This window comes from Furipterus horrens, unplaced genomic scaffold, assembly GCF_987537825.1.
Source record: "Furipterus horrens unplaced genomic scaffold, mFurHor1.1.pri manual_scaffold_11, whole genome shotgun sequence".
Lineage (NCBI taxonomy): Eukaryota > Metazoa > Chordata > Mammalia > Chiroptera > Furipteridae > Furipterus > Furipterus horrens.
The window spans coordinates 97,612,854-97,629,887 of NW_028327181.1; the positions used below are offsets into that span (position 1 = coordinate 97,612,854).

At 54.8% G+C, this 17,034-nt stretch overlaps 1 long non-coding RNA gene across 1 annotated transcript in view; it reads right to left on the minus strand.

Annotated features, from left to right (window-relative positions):
* LOC149998929 (uncharacterized) overlaps nucleotides 1-16,711 on the minus strand; it is a 50,191-nt gene extending 33,480 nt beyond the window's left edge. Inside the window, exons 1-2 of the long non-coding RNA XR_016513999.1 lie at nucleotides 16,670-16,711; nucleotides 8,903-9,050 (exon numbers count right to left, since the gene is read on the minus strand). This is a non-coding gene — a long non-coding RNA (uncharacterized LOC149998929). The remainder of the gene's footprint in view (nucleotides 1-8,902; nucleotides 9,051-16,669) is intronic.
* Between the last annotated feature and the right edge of the window lie 323 nt (nucleotides 16,712-17,034).

Below are 17,034 nucleotides of genomic sequence, written 5' to 3' on the forward strand. Positions count from 1 at the left end.
CTTCTCCGGTTTCAATCTCAACCCGCCCCAGTGTGAAGCCACATCTCCCCTCTGCCCTGCTCCTCCTCCCAGTATCCTGGTCCCAGCTGCCTACCCCCCCCCCATTCAGTGCTACCCAGTGTTAGAAACAAAGACATAGTGACTCCCAAACCAGGAGAAAGTCATTAGTAACAAAGGGCAAATGTAATTAGAGGATCTCTAAGCGGGGGGTTGATAGCACTGGCATATCTGCAAATCACAATAGGGGCATTTAGATAACCATGTTAGATTGTTAGATTGTAACTCCGGAGTAACCAGTCATGGAGAAACGGGAAGGAAAGGGGAGGGGGAGCTAATTGCTTTAGGGCGGGGAAGCTAATCGCTCTCACTTTAGGGCAGGGAAGATAATCACTTTATGGTGGCAATTTTAGGGTGGAAAGGATAATCACTTTAAGGTGGCAATTACAGGGTGGGGAAGCTAAGACTATACAACCAGTTTCCTTTGTCTACTTGGCGCGTGCCCCTGGCTGAGGGTGCGCCCAGCTCTGCAGACTCGTGAATAAAGGCCTGGCTTTACTGCTCAAGTCCTGTGTCCCGGTTTTTATTGTGAGCGTTTCTTACACCAGGGGATGCTGCTCATATGCCCAGAACCCTCAGCTTCCCCACCGCCAGCCACACTAAGGACGGTCTCAGCCGCCCAACTGTAGGTTCCTCTGTATGTGGCCCCAGCAGCCCGGCTCCCCCCAACCCCTACCGACCATTCATCAAGGTCCATCCCCTGTGTGACCTCCCCCTGGAAGGCCTTCCACCCTCCCTCACGAGGACATGCCCCCCACCCCACCCCCCGCCTTGGAATTTGCTTTTGTAGCTCTCACTGTACTTGAACAAGCTGCCCCCTGCCAGGGCTCCGCCACAGGCCCCGTCGCCCTCCGGCACCAGCCTAGGCTGAAAATGAATCAAAACTAGCGCACTCAAGTTCACCTTGGCTGCAGACTCCAAATCTCACCCCTGCCCCCTTCTTACAGCCAGGACCGACCAGCTCTCATCCATCCAACAAGGAGTGGCATCCGGAGCCCAGAGCTCTGAGGATGGTCCGCAGTCTGTTCTGGGCTCTGGCTTTAAAGAGTCCCCTTTGAAGATATGAGTGCAGCTGTGTGAAGCGATCTGGGACCCCTGCAGGGGAAGATCGCAGGTTGGGCGTGAGCATCTCGGAGGTTCCGATGCTCCCTGATTTGTGACTTTGTGTCTCTGCCTACCCAGGCCCTCTGCTCACATCTCTCCCGGAGCAGGAGCGCTGGGGAACTCCAGATGAACTCTGCTCCTCCTCTGTCCTGGTCAAGCTCAGACAAACTGTTTTCCCTCTTACCATAGAGAACGTTAACACACACACCACCATCACCAACAGCAGCAGCAGCAGCAGCAGCAGCTCTGGCCTGGAAACTAAGGGAAAGGTCGCAGATACCAAAGAGCTGAGCACGGGAGACTGAAGCTCCAAAGTGTTCCTCCAGATCAACTTAGAGTCTGTCCACACTTGGCTTGGGTGGTGGAGCTGAGGTCACCCCTCGCTCCTGCCCCAGCAGGAGGGTCCTACGACAGGCCCCCTCCTCCACCACCACCAACCGTTACGCTCCTGGGGCTTTCTCTGTCTACTTAAAACATCCCAGTTGACTGAGCCCCGGACTGCGAACCAAAAGTTCACCAGTTCGATTCCCAGTCAGGGCATGTGTCTGGGTTGCAGGCTGGGTCCTCAGACAGAGGCCTGGGAGAGGCAACTGATCTATGTTTTTCTCCCTCTCTTTCTCCCTCCCTTCCCCTCTCCCTAAAAATAAGTAAATATTTTTTTAAATCCCAAGGAATAGACAAAAAAACTAACAAAACAAAACAAACAAAAAACCTCCTTGAACTAATAAGTGGCAAAGATACAAAGTGAACAAAGCTATCATATTTATATATATTAGCAATAAACAAATGAGTACTAAAAATTTTAAAAATAACCATTTACAAACACTCAAAAAAAAGAAAGAGAAACAGGTGTGAATCTAGCAAAACATGTATAGAATTTATATGCTGAAAACTAGTGATCAAAACATAAATAAAAGAAACCTGAGTAAGTAGAGACAGAAATGGTCATCACAGATTGGGAGGTTCAGTGTAGTGAAGACGCCGGTTCTTCCCAAACGGATACTCCAGCTTCATGCACTTCCTATTAAAGCCCCAGCAAGGTCTGTGTGTGTGTTTGCTTATTCATTCATTCATTCATTCATTCCTTTCTTTTTTAGCTACAGGCAGGATTATTTTAACATTTAAATGAAACGTCAGAGGAACCAGAATACCCCAAATCATTTTGTAAACAAATGCAATGAGGGAAATCCATCTACTTTATTTCAAGACTTGTTAATCTATCAGCAGGAATCAAGATTATGGGGCCTCAGCAGAGAATTAGATACACAGATCAATGGAACAGAACAGCACCCAGAAACAGACACAAACAAATGCACCCAACTGGTTATTGATTAAGGTGCCAAAGCCAATCAATAGAGGAAAGAGCCTCTTCAACCAATGTCAGGGGCAATTGGACGAAAAAAGAAAGGAAGGAAGGAAAGAAGGAAGGAAGGAAGGAAGGAAGGAAGGAAGGAAGGAAGGAAGGAAGGAAGGAAAGAAGGAAGGAAGGAAGGAAGGAAGAAGGAAAGAAAGAAAGGATATTTACCTAAGTTTCACACTTTATACAAAAACTAACTCTAAATAAATATGCATTTATTTATTTTTTTAAGGTTTTATTTATTTATTCTAGAGAGAAGGGAAGGGAGGGAGGAAGAGGGGGAAACATCAATGTGTGGGTGCCTCCTGTGCACCCCCAACTGGGGACCCAGCCCGCATCCCAGGCCTGTGCCCTGACCAGGACTAGAACCACGACCCTTTGGTTCGCAGGCCGGCCCTCAATCCACTGAGCCACACACCAACCAGGGCTCAATACGCATTTAGATGTAAAATGTAAAACTAAAATTTTCAGAAAAATAGATAGGCAAAAAATCTTAGAGATAAAGAGTTCTTAGACTTCACACCAAAAGCACAAGCCATACAAGGAAAACCAACCTTCAGATCAAGTTGAGCGAGGACACGCACGGTCCCCTCTTAAGACAAGAGGGAAAACACACGAGCTCAATTCCCATCTTGTTTCTGCCAAAGTAATGAAACCCCAGTGGACACCGAGCACAGAAGGGCCGGCGAGCTTCCTGCTGGGCCATCCCACCAACGTGCCAGAAGGGGAGCCTGTCCCGAGGACACGGAAGCTTTGCGTCGGGGGACCCCCGCAGGTCTCACGCTACGCGTCCCTCCGCGTCCCTCCTCGTGACTGGTTCGGATTTGCATGCTTTATACTAAGATTGTAATCCTAAGTGTAGCGCTTTCCTGAGTTCCGTAAGTTGTCCTAGTGAATCATAGAACCTGAGGGGACAAATCTTAAATTTGGAGCCAGATGGCCAGACCCCTGGGTGGCCTGCGGAGCCCTGCGTCTGTGGCAGGCGTCTGCAGCGTGGGCGGTCATGTGGAGCTGGGCCCTTTCCCTGTGAAGTCCTGCCCCGCCCCTGGGACTCAGTGTCCCAGCCGCACGGCAGATGTCATCTCAGATGACCTGGGGATGTGCCATTGATTCAAAGTTGCAGAGAGCTAGGGGCAGGCGACACTCTGGCTTTATTCCTGTTGGTTCCTAGGGAAATCTTCCTTCCTTAAAGTAAAGTCCTGCTCCAGTCACTGAGGGGGAAGTCAAGGTAGTGACAAATATCAAAGCCTTTGAACTTGTGCCAAGTTATTAGAAAAGATTATTCACAGTTGCCTTCTTACGGTCAGAACCTTGAACCCTGGGGTGAACCAATACCACCATCGCGCCCCACTCTGATCTCCCCCACCCCCGCAGTTAATCAAGAGGAATTGAACAAGCAGGGCCTGCGGCCCTGGCCCTCTCTTGGGTGTATATGGAGGCGGGTGTTCAGGAGAGTGGGTGGCCCTGCCTGGTGTGGCTCAGTGGGGTGGGCATCACCCCATAAACTGAAAGGTCACCGATTCCATTCCCAGGCAGGCCACATGCCTGCATTCCTGGCCAGGCCCCTGGTTGGGGGCGTGCAAGAGGCAACCAGTGGCCGTTTCTCTCTTTCTTTCTCCCTCCCCACCACCCCCCATCTCTAAAAATAAAAAAATAACATCTTTAAAGAGAGAGAGAGGCCGGGCCCCTGCTGGAAAGACACCCGTGCATGCGAGGAGCCAACAGGAAGCACTTAGCTGCTCATGCTGTGGCTTACAGCGGGGGCTACGGGTCGGCAGGGGCCTCAGGGAAGTCACCTGGGAAGGCGCGGGAGGCCAGGTACGGCTGGTGAATGAGGGCTGAGCAGAATGAAGGGGGAGGTCAGGTGGAAGGAGGAGCTGCTGGTGGCCTCGGGAGGAAGGTGGGGGCAGCTTGAACTAGGCACCCTGGGGAGGTTGCAGAAACCTGCTTGCCTGACATATGGGGGGGGCACCAGGAATTGGGGTCCTTCCATTGGCTCTCAGAACAACAGGTGGGGAAACTGAGGCCTGGGGATGTGAGAGAGAGGGGGCCTCCTAGGTGGGGCGTTCACCTCCTACCCCAGCTCAAGCAAACGGGTCCTTCCTCACTTGCCCACAGTAAAGGGCCGTGCGTGACAGAGGGACGTTTTGGGAACGCCTGGATGTCGCAACCGTCAACCGTTGGGGAGCAGGACCTCCCTCAGCAGGAGCAACTCGGTCAAGTCCACCCTTCCGGGGTCCGGAAACCTCCCGCACTGCAATCTAAACCATCGGAGCGGCAGCTGAGTTCTAGAAACCAGACCCGCGGCGAAGGGGACCTCAAATTAAACGCAAGACGGAAGAAGGGGTCCCCATCCTCCAAAGCCCACAGACCCAGCGGGGCGCCGGTCGCTTCCTGCGCTGCAGGGAGGGGCTGGCAAGCCCGCCTGATCTGGGGGTGAACTGTGCACCCCCAGGGCTGCTAAGTCCCCGTTAGCCCTGTCCAGCTGTGAGCGCAGGGCTGGCCCGCGTGGCCTCGCTCAGACCCCCCGCTGGGGCCCTGTGGAAAGGGCGGGAAGAGGCTGGGGCTTCAAGTTGCTCTTACAAAACAGCATTTTTAGGAGTTAGGCAATTAATCCAAACACACATGGATTCAATTTCCTTGAAACAGAAATGGCTTCGAACCAAAGGAGAGAAAAGCTCTGGGACAAATCCCCGCCGAGTTTTGTTGAGCACGTGGGAAGAACGCACGGAGGGGTCGCAAGGCGCTGCCCCCCTCCTCGGCCACCAGAGCCCCTCTTTTTGGCGGAAGGAGAGGGGCCCGGGTTTCAGAAGAGAAGAGATATTTCCAAGAGGCGGTGGGCAAGGACCAAGGCCCCCGCTCTTGCGTGGCCCGTCTTTGGCATGAAGGACAGGAACAGGAAATGAGGCAAAGGACCAGACTGTGTGGCCCTTCTCGGATCACTTTCTTCCTTCTGGTTTTCCCTGAGGCGCAGGAAGGGGTTTCCGGGCAAATGTTCTGCTTCCTCTCAGGAAGTTTTATAACTTGGCCTCCACTGTTCCCTTGGGGGACAGAGTTTTAATAGAATTAGGTTGAGACCTTTCACTGACCTCCGCGCAAACAAAGGAAATTAAGCCCAGAGCGATGTTTATATAAAACTTCTAAGGCCAAATGAGAAACCAGCCATCGGCTCCGAGGACAGAAAGGAGCACCACCCTCTGCAGCCCCGGCCCAGGGAGCGGAGAGAGGGAGGAGGGGAGGGGCGCACGCCACGCACGGCCAGGTGCGGCCGCGTTCCGGGCACTCGTCACTCGGCTCCCCTTGGGAAGAGAGGGTGAAATGACGTTGAGTTCAGAAAGCTAAAATTCTACGGAAGAATTCCACTTTTTAAACAGTATTACGCACTGAGCCAGTGGTCGCTGTAGCCTGCCCGGGGGTGCACGGGCCACGTGGCGGGACAGCCGTGATTTATTTGTCAGCTCCGCCACTGGGCCGCCTCTTTCCTCATCACGCCCCAACGCCTTTCCCTCCTGTTGTAGAAACAAGCTCAGAGCTTCTCAGCGGTGAAGTTCAGACCTCCGGGCCCGGCAGGTCCGAGTCCCAGGCACGGTCTGTATTTCCCCAGAATAAACCCCCAGGAGCAGCCATGAAATTGTCTGTCTCCAGCGTGTTCTCTGCTCCAAAGTCCAGACTCACGTGTCCACTGTGTCCTCACTCAGATGCCCGACGGCTGTTTTAGAATCCACGCGGCCACACTCCTACGCGGTCTGCCTTCCACAGCCATGCTCCAACCGGCTCTAGCTGGGCTTCTGGCCGCCTCAGGCCCCCACCTGCTCGGCTCAGAGACTCGACTGCTCCCGGACTGCTCCCTGGCCCTCCCACGCCATCCAGCCTGCAGCTCCACCTTTGACACGACTCTTACCTCCAACACCTCCGTGCCCTGAGGCAGCCGCCATCATCACACACCAGGATTCTCCTGAGAGCCTCCTGCACAGCTCCTGGCCCTGGCCTGTGACCCCCAGAGTGTTCTGCAACATGGCAGCCAGAGCTTTAACACCCAATCAGACCATGTCTGTCCTCCCACTCAGAGAGAAGCCACATCCCCGTGGTGGCCCAAGGACTCACCCAGACCTATCCACTCACCAAGCCCTCACCCCTCACCCCTCTCTGCAGCCACGGCAGCTCCCTCTGTCTTCCACGGGCCAGGCAGGCTCCTGCCTCTGAGCCTTTGCACTTGCTGTTCCCACGGCCTCAAAGGCCCTTCTCTAAAGCTTGCTCTGGCAACTCCCTCTTCCTGTCTTTGCTCAGACCTCCTTGGTTAGGCTCCCCTAGCATGCATTTCAACACTGCGCCCGAGCCCCGCCCTCTCTGCTCCTCCCCCCACCCCCCACTGACGCCCCCACACAGAAACACACGCCTTCTAGGATACACTGTACCTAGGGAGCTGTCCCTGCGCCCCATTTCCTCCTCTAGAATACGGGCTCCGTGAGAGCAGGGTTCTCCGGTCCTTGCCCACTGCCGTACCGTGCGCCCAGGGCTGTCACCAGCGAGCAGAGGCTGACTGACTGAATGAATGAAAACACTAGTGAAGACAGCTCACTCTGCTCATTATGAAAAACGCTTGGGGGGGGGGAGACCCCTTGTACGGCACAGAGCACACAGCGCACCCCACGTCTTCAGGGACCCCTGGCTCCTAGGGTGAAAGTTCCCATCTGACCCAACCACCTCCTTGCCTGGTCAGGGGTCTGTGCCTAGTCTCACCCCCCCCAGTGATGGGGAGCAACCCGCCGACCTCCCGGAGACGTCTCCGCTCTGCCCATGCTGCCGCAAGTCCCTCACCGTTTCTGCGCTCACTAGACACACGCGCCTGGACTCGCTGGGAGCTTGTCCTCCGGCTGCTGGAGGCCAGAGGGCCAGGAATTTCTGTCCCTTGCCTGTGATTGATGGGTGAGTTACACATGCTCAGCTCCTGAGCCCCTGGTGGGGCCACCCTGGGGTATGACCATCATCCCCCAAAATGTGGGCGTGACCCAATACTGGCCCTATGTGCCCTCCTTCCTGCTGGGCGCCACTCCCCACTCTGTTGCTCCGCTTCCAGGAAACACCTCCCACCAAACAATTGGTACAGACCCCATCTCGGGACTTGCTCCTGGGGACCCCAGCCTAAGACACACCTTCTGATGTCACGACAAGCCAAGTTAGACTTGGGGCACCTACATGTCCCACTAGGCTGTGTGTCTTCACCACTGGACCCTCCTAGGGTTCCAAGGACATCATCACACCCGTTTAAAAGATGAGAAAACTGAGGCTCAAGGGGACACGGTAAATGGCAGTTGTCCCTCTGCATCCACGGGAGATGGGCTCCAGGACCCCCCCCCCAAATCCACAGGTGCTCAAGTCCCTTATATAAAGCGCTGTAGTGTTTGCATATAACCTGTGTACAGCCTCCTGCATACTTGCAATCACCCCTGGATTACTTCTGATACCTAATACAACGTAAATCCTATGTGAATGGTTGTTACCCTGTATTGTTGAGGGACTTAGGACAAGAGAAAGTCTAGACCTATTCAGTGCAGATCCAATCATCACACTACATGTTAGCAACAACGTAACCTTTAAAAAAATATTTTTAATCTGCTCTTGGTTGAATTTGCAGGTGCGGAACCTGTGGTCACCAAAGGCCAAGTGTATGTTTTCCCAGCATGAACGTCGGGGTCTTTCACGCTCTCCGTCATGCTCCCTGTAAATTGCAGCCCCTTTGAGATGCTGCCCTACCTATCAGATATTGTTTCAGGTTGCAAACACAAGTGCGCTTATTAGTGTCCAATCAATGATTGTTCAAAACTTTAAGGTATTTCCGCTTTTCACGAAGAAAGACTTAAAATTGTGCCCTCTCCCATCCCTGCAGAATTTGCTACATGAGAAGGGGGGAAAAATCATCCCACTGGATTTTAACAGATCGCTCGCTTGTGCCTGTTTGGTGAGATTTATTCTGTCATTAATCACAGCCCTCCCTTCATTCACATTAAATATAAAATTGATTAGGAAAGATCCCCATCATGGTTAAAAAAAAATAATTAGCTGCTACATCATGCTGCCCACAGTGCGACAGGAAGGCGTGATTAAATTAGGAATATTAAAAGCCCATTAATCTGCGCTCAACTTAAGCTCTCCGTGTTCATTGCGTGGTGGTGCTTATTATTTCTAACACTGAGAGATATTTGAATTACCAGCTGCAACAAGGTCACTGGCTGAAAGATGTCAGGTCAGCCATTAGTCAAAGGCGGGAGAGGAGACCAAAGTGAGGGCTGCCCATGTGTCAAGGATGTGTCAACATGTCTTGGATGTAGCTCCGAAAAGCAGGCAAGACCCCCCCTCCAGGCTGGCCAGGACTTTGCCACAAACCTGTTCTCCATCCCGCTCTGCAGGCCACCTGTGACTTTAGGGACCTCCGAGGTATCCTCGGCACGAGCATCCTCTGCCCCAGCCCCCTGGGGCCTCCACCACGGGTCCATAAGGAAGCCGATGTCGCCAGGTGGGTGCGAGGGCACACCTTTGGAGAACAAGCAGGAGAGACAAATTTTGAGTCTTAGGCCATTTCCATATTTCAAAAACAGAACACACAAAACGAAACAGAAACAAACACCCACGCCCTTGCTCTGTTTTGTCCCAGCTAATCTAGATCCGGCCGGTTTACCAAGCGGTGAGGCCAAGGTCACCCCGGACTACTGCAGAGAGCAGAGGAAGGATGACCGCTCACCATGCCTACAGTAGTTCGGTACGGGGTTCGGGGTCTGGGGTCTGGGGCTCGGGGCTCGGGGCTCGGGCTGAGGTCCCAATGCTGCTGCTGCGTTGTAGGGCTGCCCCTTCCTTACCCCCTGCCACTACGTTGCTGCACAGCCCCTGGGAAGTGTCTGATTTTCAGGCTCCCCAGTCCGCGGTCCCCGGCCCACGCGTGCTGACTACAGGAGAGCGGGGCTGTGCACACGCTGCCCGGGCTGCAGGCCGAGGTGTGAAGGTGAGCGAGGAGGGGCCACCCAAGGGAGCCGCTTCAGACATAAATGCTCCGGCAGCACAGAGAATGGTTCTGAGTTCGTCCCAAAGCAGTGGAGGCGGCCCTGTCTGCTGGTTCCCTTCGGCCTGAGCAGGAATAACCAAGGCCTTGTGCTGGGGCAGAGACGTTGAAGACGCTGAGACGCTTCGTCTCTAACTGCTCCGATGCCAACTAGTGTTCAGTGTCCTTATCAGCGCTCACTGCAGCTTCGGCTCTTGCCGCGCCGGACTCCCGGCGGCGGACCTGCGCGCTGCTCGCCCCGGCGGATTCGGGCTCCGGCTCCCTCCCGGTACGCTGCTCTGAACAGCCAGCGTCAGATACAGCCGGTGCGCCCATGAAATCCACCAGCCGCCTCCGTATGAATCCTTCCGCGACAAATCTAACCGTCAAGGTCAGGGAGAAAAAGGAAGGCCACGTGAAGGCGAGGGCAGGGTTCTGACAGCCCCTCAGGGACCACAGAGTCACTTGCTAGGATGAGGCCATTGAAAATTCAGTGCATTTCCTGCTGCTTCGCTTAGAATTGTAGGAGCAGCAAGTTGTACATTTGAGCCAGATGGAAAGGAGCAGGGGTGGGGGGTGGTTCACGGACGGGGACAAGGACGGGGATGGGGACAGGGACGGGGACGGGGACGGACTACCTCAGCTGTCTGAGAATTGAAAGGCTTTGGGGGAGGGAATTCAACCTCAGGTTTGTCCCAGATGTGTGGTCACCGCAGGACCAAACATCACTGTGATCACCGGCGACACTGGCCAGGGTGTCTGGGCTGGCAAGTGGCACCGGAGGTCCCTCTGGGCGTCCTGAGGAGGGGCTAGGAAGAGCGGTTTCCTCGATCCCTCCCCAGGGAGAAGGAACGCTCTCAGGACCAGGAGCTTAAGATGCTGACCCACGGAAACTTGTGGACCACTAAGGGGCCAGCTGGCTGACACTTGGGCCCAGTCACCTGCATCTGAGATGAAGGAGGGACGTCTCCCAGTGGCCATGTGTCCCCTCTCCGCCCACCTTGTGAGACTGTTTGATTCCAAAGTCGGAATTTTCTAGATTAGGTCCTTTGTGAACCCTCAGGGGGCGGGGGGGGAGGGGCAGAGACAGGAGCCTCTCTGGCATCTTCATTTCCTCTCCCCGCCCCATAAATCCGTTCCAAGGCGATGGCATTTGCAGAGTGTATTTTCATGGGTCCTCATAATCCCTTCAGAATATTAAGGCTGCATTACTTTATCTTCGGTTACATTAACTTTAATTTTCCTTATGAGTTAGTATTTGGCTAAAAATTAATATAGCGACGTCGAAAAGAATCTCATGATAGGAAAAAAGACTAATTTCATCTCTGGCTGCTCAGATCGTGGAGTACAGCGGGGTCGATGTCATTAAGGGACGCCGTGAACCCGGCTGTGCACACACGCCGCCCCGCCCCGCGGGAAACGAGATTAGATTTTATTACTCTATATATCCCCGTTATCTCCGCCACGCGGGCTCGGTGCTGCCGTGAACCACGGAACCATCTGGTACTGAGCCTGCGTGGTTTATTTAAGGATTTAATTAAATGCTCTAAATGGAGAGGTTCTCTGAATTAACATTTTCAATGTGACTTATTGCAGGTTTAATATTGTCTTAATGCCAACCTGGGAAACTCCACCGCCAAGTTGTTGACGTTCAAATTGAATTCATTTGGGTGGCTCCAGGGGGACCCATTAATTAATCGGAACAACTAATGGGGATTGGTTCTGACTTTTGATGAAGATTATTTACTGAGACAATTTGCAATGAATAAAGAGTCACAGTAGGCAAATGCTTAATTGAATTCAAAAAAGTCTCGTTGTGTTTAATATCAAGGATGCATCGTCTGAGTAAGCTTTGAAATAAATAACAGGGAAGGGGCCATTGCTTCAATCTTCTTAGCTCTGCACTAATAACAGAGCAAATGGGTAATTACATTTTCCTGGGTAATTTGCTGCTCGAAACAGGACAACAGGTCTGGCTGGCTAATCACATCCCTGGAGAGGAATTTCTAAAAGCACCCACCTCACCCTCGGGGGGTGTGGCCTCCCTGGCTGCCCAAAGGCAAGGACGGGGACCTGGGTCGCAGGAAGCTGCCTGGCTGGAACAGCCCTCCTCGCGTCCACGAAGGCCCTGCATAGCCGCCACCTCCCCGCTGCCTGGCCACCACACACCCAGGTGGCTCTAATGAATCTGGTTCTGCACCTTCTCGGTCCACGCAAGTCGAGCCTCTGCTTGGAGTGAAACGAGAGTCTGAGAGGATGGGAGCCTCCTCTGTGCGGGGCCAGGGCAGCCCAGGGACTCCTCTGGTGTCCCCAGCCCCACCCCTGCCTCAGGACGTCCTGGTGCCAGCACCCAGCGCCTGCCCTCCTGCCCATGCTTCAAGGCCCAGGGCAGCCCCTGTGTCTGCAGCGTCTGGAGGTCACGGTCGGCTCAAGGTGCCCTCTCCTTCTGCTGTCACCAGCCTTCCTGGCTTCCGGCAGCCTGGGCATCACCGGGCTGGCTGGAGATGCGGACTGTTAGGGCCACTGCAGCCCACTGAGTCATAATCGGCCCAGGGGCCCCCCCGCCCCCCGCTGCCCGCTGCCCGGGAGCAGAGCTCAGGGCTTTGCTTTCTGAGATCGGCAGTGGCACCTGGGGCTGGAACGAGCCGGGAAAAACAATGACGGGGCTGGTGGTTTCTCCCCAAACCTCTCTTCAACCTGGCGGGGCAGGGAGTCCTGGGAGCCGAGTCTGTGGCACTGGTACCACCAAGAGACCTAATCCTGCAAAGGTCAGAGAGCGCCCGCCTCCCACTGCGACCCCCTCCGTGCCCAGCGCCCAGGGACTCTCCGCAAACGTCTGTAGGATGGAATGAGCGGCCATTACTGGGGAGGGTCCTTCACATCGCGACGGATGCAAGCAGCTCCCGTGACACCAGTTCCAGAGGGTGGCCTGTGCTCAAAAGAGGGGACCTGGAATCCCCCCGAGGGGTCCCCCGCTCCATGTCATGCTGCCCAGATCCCTCACCTCCTAACGCAGGTGGGCGGATGCGTTCATGGAATGTACACCTGGGTTTTCGTTTTGCAGAGCCTGGCCACCTGTGAATCTCACCAAACAAATCAGTGACACGAAGGTGGCCCGTGTGACCAAGCTTTTATTTTGTAAAATGGGTCCCCATAGAGGAAGCCTCCTCTCGCACACAGCAGCTTTGTTTCAGGCCACCAGGGGCTTCCCCGAGAGCAGAAGGGTGTGGGGCATAAAGATACAAACACGGCTGTTACAAAGCCAACTGCTCACACAGTGGAAACGACCCACAGAGAAAGAAGGCAACCTACCAACTACCGGCCGGGAGCGGGTATTTGAAACCACGTGTCTGATACGGGGCTAATATCCATTGTACAGAAGGAACTCCAGCAACTCGGGAGCAAAACCCACCAATAACCCGACTTAAAAAATGGGCAAAGGCCTTGAATAGACGTTTCTCCAGTTAAGACAAATGAGTGACCACCAGGTGCTCAATATCATCACCAGGGAAATGAAAATCCAAGCCACAGCGAGATGCCACCTCGCACGAGCGTTGGTCAGGACGCGCGCTGCCGGTGGGAACGTGAAGTGACGTGACCCCTGTGGAAACCATATGGTGGTTCCTCAAAAGGTTAAAAACAGAACTACTGGAGGGGATTTATCCGAAAGTATGGAAGTCAGGACCTCGGAGAGGTACTGACGCTGCTGTTCATTTCAGCCCTGTTCACGGAGGCCTAATGGGGGGAACGGATCCAAGAAGATGTGGTCCCTCCACACAGTGGAATATTACTCAGCCTTAAAGAGGAAGGCAAGTCTCACCGACACTCCAACATGCAGGCACCCGGAGGCCATTATGCACAGTGAAATAAGCCAGTCTCAGGAGGACCGGGACCATGCGATTCCACTCCCACGAGGCATCTATCTAAGGGAGTCGCATCTTAGAGACAGAAAGCAGGATGGAGGTTGCCAGGGGCCGAGCGCTGGGGGTATGGGGCGCTGATGTTCAAATGACATAAAGCGTCAGTTAGGCAAGGTGGAAACACTCTGAGGAGCCACCTTGTGCTCACGGTCCCCCATAATTTACTGTGCACGCACCGCCGCTGCGAGGGCTTGCACACGCCGGCTGAGAACAGTGTCGCACCGCCATTAACGTCTCAGCTGTATTGTAGCAACTGTGACTGGGCTGCCGTGAGACGCAGACGTTCGGGAAGCCGCCGCGGGCGCGTGGCCGGCCTCTCCGCCTTGGCACTGCGGACACTTTGAACCAGAGCATTCTCTGCGTGGGGGCCGTCCTGGGCCTCGGAGGGTGTTTGGCAGCAACCCTGGCTTCCACCCACTGGGGGCTAAACGCACCCCCCATGTGACAACCAGGAACATCTCCTGGGGGCTCCCGGCTGAGAAGCCCTTGCAACGGGAACTCTGCACTATCTCTGCGCTGTGTTATACATCGGATTATTCCAAATGAAAAAGTATACAGCAAACACCAGGACCCGGTCCATGAAGGAGACGATTGAAAACCTGAAGTTCATTCAAATTAACAACGCCTGTGCTGTGAAAGGGGACGTCAAGAGGACAAGAAGCAAAGCCATGGTCTGGAACAAAAATATTTGCAAAAGACACACCTGATAAAGGCGTGTTATACAAAATATACAGATAACTTTAAAAATTCCAACAATACAAAAACGACCCAGTTTTCAAATGGGCCCAGGGCCTTCACAGACACCTCATCAAGGAACATAAGCAGATGGCGGTAAACACATGGACAGGGTTCAACGCCACACGCCGTCGGGGAAATGCCAACTGAAACAACAAGGAGACGCCACCGCATGCCCATCAGCAGGGCCCAAATCTGAACGCTGCCAACACCAAGTGCTGACAGGGACGTGGGGCAACAGGAGCTCCCACTCACTGCCGTGGGAGCGTGCCAGGGTGCAGCCACTTTGGAAGCCAGCTTGGCAGTTATTTATAAAATGAAACATACTTTTCCCATACGATCCAACAATCACACTCCTTGGCCTTTGTCCAAAGGAGCCGAAAACTTACATCCATACAAAACCGGCACACAGATGTTTATAGCAGCTTATTCAAAATTGCAAAAACTTGGAAACCACCAAGAGGCCCTTAAGTAAGTGATGGATAAATAAACAGGGGTCCATCCAGCAATGGGATATTTTTCAGCACTAAAAAGATATGAGCTGTCACGCCACAAAAAGACACGGAGGCATCTGGAAGGAATATCCCTAAATGGGAGACGCCAATCTGAAAAGGCTATACCTACTGGGAAAGACAAAGCTCTGGAGGCAGGAGAGTGACCGGTGGTTCCCGGGGGAGGGGGAGGGGGGAAGGGATGAGCAGGTGGAGCACAGAGGGCGTTCAGGGCAGGAAGCAGCCCTGGGTGACGCTGTGATGGTGGACCCACATCATTAGACAGTTGTCCAAAACCACAGCTTGTTCAATACCAACAGCGACCCTAATGCAGACCGTGGACTTCCCGGCTGAGACCTGAAGGACCCCGAGGCCATTGGCCAGGACCACAGGCAGGTGGGCTCCCTGGAAGAAAGCACCTCTCACCTGCGAGCTCAGGGGTGTGCTGGATGTTGCCGGGCAACGAGGGGCGGAGGCTGCCCTGCAAAAAGGAAAAGCACTGTGTGCCATGAGCAAGGGCCGGAGAGGAGCCCTGGCCTTCTGCGACAGGAAGGCGCACACCCGGAGCACAGGGGCGGGAGGCTCCGCGCGGGGCCCGGGGCGGGGGCGCTGGGGTGATGACCGCGGACGGCCTCGGAGCTCCTGCAGGGAGCCTGGGTGTGGGCCTGGGAGCAGCAGGGAGCTGCGGAGGGTCTTGGCGGAGGCTTGGGCAGGTGGGGAGGAACAGGGCGCAGCAGGTCCCCAGCAGCCGCAGCAGGGCCACGCGGTGCTCACAGTGTAGCCGCAGAAGTGGCGCCACTGAACAGATGAGCCACGTGGCCACGTTCTTCACCCGAACGACAGGCGCAAAGGAATGCATCAGAGGCCCTGGGGCCGGGGGGCGACCGGAGGGGAGGCCGTGACGGGGCGGAACCCCGAAAAGCAGTACAGTACGACCGCACGGAAGCACCCCTGCAAGGGCAGGTGGTCCGGGAAAGGAAGAGAGAGCAGAAGGCGGCCGGCGGGACCGGGAGGAGGAGCCCACCCTGCTGAGTCTGTCCACCCCCCGGTTTCTGAGTTAGCTCACCTCGGAGCTCCATGGTTTAGAGAACATGTACCTGTTAGCATTCCATGAAACCGGGTTCCACAGCGCACCTTCTGGGAACCCCCGTTCTAGGTCAGTGATTTTTGTCGCCCAGGGGATAATGACGTGTTTGGTTGTAAGGACAGACGTGGGTGCTGCTGGCACAAGGGGCGTGGGCACCAGGGATGCTGCCAGCGTCCTGCAAGGTACAGGACAGTCCCCACAGCACAGGACTATCCGGCCCCAGATGTCAACAGTGCCCCCGGCCCTCAGGGAGCTCATGGTTTGGGTGCTGACACACTGTCCGTCCTGGGGATTCCCTTTTGGTGGTGGTGGCTGGGTTGGGAGTGATGGGAAGAGAGGGAGGGGGCCTGCCGGGGATGAGGGGGTCAATGGCAAAGGGACCTGTGATGTTAGAGGCGCTGTGGGGAGCAGAGGGGTGTCTGTCCTCAGGAGGAGGCCGCAGGGTACAGGCTGAGACTTTCCCCCACCCCGTGCACCCCAAATGTGATAACACGGAGAAATGGAGCCGAAATATCAGCACTTGACGCTGAGCTGATCTCCGCCTCTCACCTCCCCTCCCTACCAGAGCCAGGAAGTTCAGCCCAAGGGTTTCTGGGCTCCGAGGGGGCAGCAGGCCACCAGCTGGGCATGGTGGGGGGCAGGCCGCAAAAGACTAGGGTCTCTCGGTTTCCTCCCGTGACAGCCCGGCTCCGGTACATTAAAAGGAAGCTTTGCACCAACCTCTGTTTTACCACATGTATCTCATGGCCAACCTTCAACATGCCAAACGCTGCCACCTGCCCCAGGGGGAGTGATTTTGCCTCTTACCCCGAATGTCACACAGAAACTCACTTCACACCCCACTGGGGACTTGGAGGGCCAGGCGTCAGAAACAAAGGGACTCACCTCTCCTGGCTCCGAGCCACTTGGCTGGCTTTGGTCTGGAAATCACGCGCTGCCACTCGCATGGCCTGAAAGAGACATAGGAAATACTTTATTTGCAGAAAAGGCTTAACAATGATACATCCACATTATGAAATGGCAGGTACCCACTAAAAGAAAAAAAAGGGTACTGAAGCCTTTCTAAAATGGGGAAAAGCCCCGGCTGGTGTGGCTCAGTGGATTCAGCACCAGCCTGTGAACCAAAGGGTCGCCGGTTCAATCCCCAGTCAGGGCACAGGCCTGGGTTATGGGCCAGGCTCCCAGTTGGGGGCATGCGAGAGGCAGCCACACAGTGATGCTTCTCCCTCTCTTTCTCCCTCCCTTCCCTT